This window comes from Monodon monoceros, unplaced genomic scaffold (assembly GCF_005190385.1).
Source record: "Monodon monoceros isolate NGI ecotype Baffin Bay Population unplaced genomic scaffold, NGI_Narwhal_1 Super_Scaffold_7, whole genome shotgun sequence".
NCBI lineage: Eukaryota > Metazoa > Chordata > Mammalia > Artiodactyla > Monodontidae > Monodon > Monodon monoceros.
The window spans coordinates 85694911-85701918 of record NW_021703784.1 but is presented as its reverse complement, the minus strand read 5'-3'; the positions used below and the strand labels follow the sequence as shown (position 1 = coordinate 85701918).

The following is a 7008-nucleotide window of genomic DNA, read 5'->3' as shown; positions in this document are numbered from 1 at the left end:
CCCCCCCCCCCCCCCCCCCCCCCGGCCTGAATGAGCCAGGGCCCCCGAATCAGCGGCTCCTTTAACCCCGTCCTGTCTGAGCGAAAAACAGGCGTCCTCCGGCGACCTACACGCAGAGGCCGGGCCAAATCCAAAGCTGAGCCCCAGGGAGCTGTGAGAACAAAGAAGAGAAAGGGAAATCTCTCCCAGCAGCCTCAGAAGCAGCGGATTAAAGCTCCACAATCAACTTGATGTACCCTGCATCTGTGGAATACATGAATAGACAACGAATCATCCCAAATTGAGGAGGTGGACTTTGAGAGCAAGATTTATGATTTTTCCCCCTTTTCCTCTTTGTGAGTGTGTATGTGTATGCTTCTGTATGAGATTTTGTCTGTATAGCTTTGCTTCCACCATTTGTCCTTAGGTTCTATCCGTCCGTTTTTTTTTTTTTAATTTTTGTTTCTTAATATTTTTTAATTTAATAACTTTATTATATTTTACTTTATTTTATTTTACTTTATCGTCTTTCTTTCTTTCTTTTTTCCTTCCTTCCCTCCTTCCTTCTTTCCTTCCTTCCTCCCACCATCCCTCCCTCCCTCCCTCCTTTCTTTCTTTCTTTCCTTCTTTCCTTCTTTTCTTCTTTCTTTCTTCCTTCCTTCCTTTCTTTCTTTCTTTCTTTCTTCCTACTTCTACTAATTCTTTCTCTCTACTTTTCCTCCCTTCTATCCTGAGCCGTGTGGATGAAAGGCTCTTGGTGCTGAAGTCAGGAGTCACTGCTGTGCCTCTGAGGTGGGAGAGACAACTTCAGGACACTGGTTCACAAGAGACCTCCCAGCTCCACATAATATCAAACAGCAAAAATCTCCCAGAGATCTCCATCTCAACGCCAGCACCCAGCTTCACTCAACAACCAGCAAGATAGTGCTGGACACCCTATGCCAAACTAGCAAAACAGGAACACAACCCCACCCATTAGCAGAGAGGCTGCCTAAAATCATAATAAGTCCACAGACACCCCAAAACACACCACCAGACGTGGACCTGCCCACCAGAGAGACAAGATACAGCCTCATCCACCAGAACACAGGCACTAGTCCCCTCCACCAGGAAGCCTACACAACCCACTGAACCAACCTTAACCACTGGGGACAGACACCAAAAACAATGGGAACTACGAACCTGCAGCCTGCAAAAAGGAGACCCCAAACACAGTAAGATAAGCAAAATGAGAAGACAGAAAAACACACAGCAGATGAAGGAGCAAGATAAAAACCCACCAGACCTAACAAATGAAGAGGAAATCGGCAGTCTACCTGAAAAAGAATTCAGAATAATGATAGTAAATATGATCCAAAATCTTGAAAATAGACAAAATGTAAGAAACATTTAACAAGGACCCAGAAAAACTAAAGATGAAACAAACAACGATGAACAACACAATAAATGAAACGAAAAATACTCTAGATGGGATCAATAGCAGAATAACTGAGGCAGAAGAACAGATAAGTGACCTGGAAGATAAAATAGTGGAAATAACTGCTGCAGAGCAGAATAAAGAAAAAAGAATGAAAAGAACTGAGGACAGTCTCAGAGACCTCTGGGACAACATTATATGCACCAACATTCGAATTATAGGGGTTCCAGAAGAAGAAGAGAAAAAGAAAGGGACTGAGAAAATATTTGAAGAGATTATACTTCAAAACTTCCCTAATATGGGGAAGGAAATAGTTAATCAAGTCCAGGAAGCACAGAGAGTCCCATACAGGATAAATCCAAAGAGAAATACGCCAAGACACATATTAATCAAACTGTCAAAAATTAAATACAAAGAAAGCATATTAAAAGCAACAAGGGAAAAACAACAAATAACACACAAGGGAATTCCCATAAGGTTAACAGCTGATCTTTCAGGAGAAACTCTGCAAGCCAGAAGGGAGTGGTAGGACATATTTAAAGTGATGAAGGAGAAAAACCTGCAAGCAAGATTACTCTACCCAGCAAGGATCTCATTCAGATTTGATGGAGAAATTAAAACCTTTACAGACAAGCAAAAGCTGAGAGAGTTCAGCACCACCAAACCAACTTTACAACAAATGCTAAAGGAACTTCCCTAGGCAAGAAACACAAGAGAAGGAAAAGACCCACAATAACGAACCCAAAACAATTTAGAAAATGGGAATAGGAACATACATATCGATAATTACCTTAAATGTAAATGGATGAAATGCTCCCACCAAAGGACACAGATTGGTTGAATGGATACAAAAACAAGACCCATATATATGCTGTCTACAAGAGACCCACTTCAGACCTAGAGACACATACAGACTGAAAGTAAGGGGATGGAAAAAGATATTCCATGCAAATGGAAATCAAAAGAAAGCTGGAGTAGCAATTCTCGTATCAGACAAAATAGACTTTAAAATAAAGACTATTACAAGAGACAAAGAAGGACACTACATAATGATCAAGGGATCGATCCAAGAAGATATAACAATTGTAAATATTTATGCACCCAACATAGGAGCACCTCAATACATAAGGCAAATACTAACAGCCATAAAAGGGGAAATCGACAGTAACACATTCATGGTAGGGGACTTTAACACCCCACTTTCACCCATGGACAGATCATCCAAAATGAAAATAAATAAGGAAACACATGCTTTAAATGATACACTAGACAAGATGGAGTTAATTGATATTTATAGGACACTCCATCCAAAAACAACGTAATACACATTTTTCTCAAGTGCTCATGGAACATTCTCCAGGATAGATCATATCTTGGGTCACCAATCGAGCCTTGGTAAATTTAAGAAAATTGAAATTGTACCAAGTGTCTTTTACCACCACAATGCTATGAGACTAGATATCAATTACAGGAAAAGATCTGTAAAAAATACAAACACATGGAGGATAAACAATACACTACTTAATAACGAAGTGATCACTGAAGAAATCAAAGAGGAAATCAAAAAATACCTAGAGACAAATGACAATGGAGACACGACGACCCAAAACCTATGGGATGCAGCAAAAGCAGTTCTAAGAGGGAAGTTTATAGCAATACAAGCCCACCTTAAGAAACAGGAAACATCTCGAATAAACAACCTAACCTTGCACCTAAAGCAATTAGAGAAAGAAGAACAAAAAAACCCCAAAGTTAGCAGAAGGAAAGAAATCATAAAAATCAGATCAGAAATAAATGAAAAAAAATGAAGGAAACAATAGCAAAGATCAATAAAACTAAAAGCTGGTTTTTTGAGAAGATAAACAAAATAGATAAACCATTAGCCAGACTCATCAAGAAAAAAAGGGAGAAGACTCAAATCAATAGAATTACAAATGAAAAAGGAGAAGTAACAACGGACACTGCAGAAATACAGAAGATCATGAGCGATTACTACAAGCAACTCTATGCCAATAAAATGGAAAACCTGGAAGACATGGACAAATTCTTAGAAATGCACAACCTGCCAATACTGAATCAGGAAGAAATAGGAAATATGAACAGACCAATCAAAAAGAACTGAAATTGAGACTGTGATTAAAAATATTCCAACAAACAAAAGCGCAGAACCAGATGGCTCCAAAGGCAAATTCTATCAAACATTTAGAGAAGAGCTAACACCTATCCTTCTCAAACTCTTCCAAAATATAGCAGAGGGAGGAACACTCCCAAATTCGTTCAACGAGGCCACCATCAGCTTGATACCAAAACCAGACAAGGATGTCACAAAGAAAGAAAACTACAGGCCAATATCACTGATGAACATAGATGCAAAAATCCTCAACAAAATACTAGCAAATAGAATCCAACAGCACATTAAAAGGATCATACACCATGATCAAGTGGGGTTTATTCCAGGAATGCAAGGATTCTTCAATATACTCAAATCTATCAATGTGATAAACCATATTAACAAATTGAAGGAGAAAAACCATATGATCATCTCAATAGATGCAGAGAAAGCTTTTGACAAAATTCAACACCCATTTATGATAAAAACCCCGCAGAAAGTAGGCATAGAGGGAACTTTCCTCAACATAATAAAGGCCATATATGACAAGCCCACAGCCAACATCATCCTCAATGGTGAAAAACTGAAAGCATTTCCACTAAGATCAGGAGCAGGACATGGTTGCCCACTCTCATCACTCTTATTCAACATAGTTTTGGAAGTTTTAGCCACAGCAATCAGAGAAGAAAAGGAAATAAAAGGAATCCAAATCAGAAAAGAAGAAGTAAAGCTGTCACCGTTTGCAGATGACATGATACTATACATAGAGAATCCTAAAGATGCTACCAGAAAATTACTAGAGCTAATCAATGAATTCGGTAAAGTTGCAGGATACAAAATTAATGCACAGAAATCTCTGGCATTCCTATATACTAATGATGAAAAATCTGAAAGTGAAATCAAGAAAACACTCCCATTTACCATTGCAACAAAAAGAATAAAATATCTAGGAATAAACCTACCTAAGGAGACAAAAGACCTGTATGCAGAAAATTATAAGACACTGATGAAAGAAATTAAAGATGATACAAATAGATGGTGAGATATACCATGTTCTTGGATTGGAAGAATCAACATTGTGAAAATGACTCTACTACCCAAAGCAATCTACAGATTCAATGCAATCCCTATCAAACTACCACTGGCATTTTTCACAGAACTAGAACAAAAAATTTCACAATTTTGTATGGAAACACAAAAGACCCCGAATAGCCAAAGCAATCTTGAGAACAAAAAACGGAGCTTGAGGAATCAGGCTCCCTGACTTCAGACCCTACTACAAAGCTACAGTAATCAAGACAGTATGGTACTGGCACAAAAACAGAAAGATAGATCAATGGAACAGGATAGAAAGTCCAGAGATAAACCCACGCACATATGGACACTTTATCTTTGATAAAGGAGGCAGGAATGTACAGTGGAGAAAAGATGGCCTCTTCAATAAGTGCTGCTGGGAAAACTGGACAGGTACATGTAAAAGTATGAGATTAGATCACTCCCTAACACCATACACAAAAATAAGCTCAAAATGCATTAAAGACCTAAATGTAAGGCCAGAAACTATCAAACTCTTAGAGGAAAACATAGGCAGAACACTCTATGACATAAATCACAGCAAGATCCCTTTTGACCCACCTCCTAGAGAAATGGAAATAAAAACAAAAATAAACAAGTGGCACCTGATGAAACGTAAAAGCTTTTGCACAGCAAAGGAAACTATAAACAAGATGAAAAGACCACCCTCAGAATGGAAGAAAATATTTGCAAATGAAGCAACTGACAAAGGATTAATCTCCAAAATTTACAAGCAGCTCATGCAGCTCAATATCAAAAAAACAAACAACCCAATCCAAAAATAGGCAGAAGACCTAAATAGACATTTCTCCAAAAAAGATATACAGACTGCCAACAAACACATGAAAGAATGCTCAACATCATTAATTATTAAAGAAATGCAAATCAAAACTACAATGAGATATCACCTCACACCAGTCATAGTGGCCATCATCAAAAAATCTAGAAACAATAAGTGCTGGAGAGGGTGTGGAGAAAAGGGAACACTCTTGCATTGCTGGTGGGAATGTGAATTGGTACAGCCACTATGGAGAACAGTATGGAGGTTCCTTAAAAAACTACAAATAGAATTACCATATGACCCAGCAATCCCACTACTGGGCATATACCCTGAGAAAACCATAATTCAAAACGAGTCATGTACCAAAATGTTCATTGCAGCTCTATTTACAATAGCCCGGAGATGGAAACAACCTAAGTGCCCGTCATCAGATGAATGGATAAAGAAGATGTGCACATATATACAATGGAATATTACTCAACCATAAAAAGAAACGAAATTGAGCTATTTGTAATGAGGTGGATAGACCTAGAGTCTGTCATACAGAGTGAAGTAAGTCAGAAAGAAAAAGACAAATACCGTATGCTAACACATATATATGGAATTTAAGAAAAAAAAATGTCATGAAGAACCTAGGGGTAAGACAGGAATAAAGACACAGACCTACTAGAGAATGGACTTGAGGATATGGGGAGGGGGAAGGCTGAGCTGTGAGGAAGCAAGAGAGAGGCATGGACATATATACACTACCAAACGTAAGGTAGATAGCTAGTGGGAAGCAGCCGCATAGCACAGGGAGATCAGCTAGGTGCTTTGTGACCGCCTGGAGGGGTAGGATGGGGGGGGTCGGAAGGAGGGAGACGCAAGAGGGAAGAGATGCCTGGGTAGCTCAGCTGGGAGAGCATCAGACTTTTAATCTGAGGGCCCAGGGTTCATGTCCCTGTCCAGGCGCCAAGAATAAATAAATAAACAGAATAAAATTAAAAAAAAAAAAAAGAGGGAAGAGATATGGGAACATATGTATATGTATAACTGATTCACTTCGTTATAAAGCAGAAACTAAACACACCATTGTAAAGCAATTATACCCCAATAAAGATGTTTAAAAAAAATACATACAGACACATAACTATAAACACATACACACAAAAGACACATACACATAAACTGTTCTGCACCCTAATTATTTTCACTAAATAGAAAATGTTTGTATTTCCAGGTTAATAAATAAGGATTTAAATCTGCCCTCTCACTGGACAGTTAAGTGGTTTTCTTTCTTTTTTTTTCATTTATTTACTCAACACCTAAGTACAAAGTACCTGCAATGTGCCTGGACTGTTCCAGTAACTGGAGCTACAGCCATGAGCAACAGAAGTGAAATTTCTGTCCCTGTCAACCTTATAGTCTAGAGGGGAAGGGAGTTAACAAAATAAAGCTGGTTAGGGGATAGAGGAGGACTAGAGGTGACTATGATAATCAGGAGATACTCACACATATTTTATACATACTTCTTCATGCATTTGTCCAGTAACACAAATTTGATGGACTTACTTTTTCAATTAAATTATGATTCATTTCCTCCTCTCTAATTGCTAGTCTGGACAAGATGGTCCTGATATTTGTAAAATGCCCTCCAGGTGTACTCTC

At 38.4% G+C, this 7008-nt stretch overlaps 1 non-coding gene across 1 annotated transcript; it reads left to right on the top strand.

The window, feature by feature from the left end:
* The first annotated feature begins 6239 nt into the window (after positions 1-6239).
* Positions 6240-6312, top strand: TRNAK-UUU. The gene has a single exon. It is a non-coding gene; the product is annotated as a tRNA-Lys (tRNA).
* Positions 6313-7008: the final 696 nt, after the last annotated feature.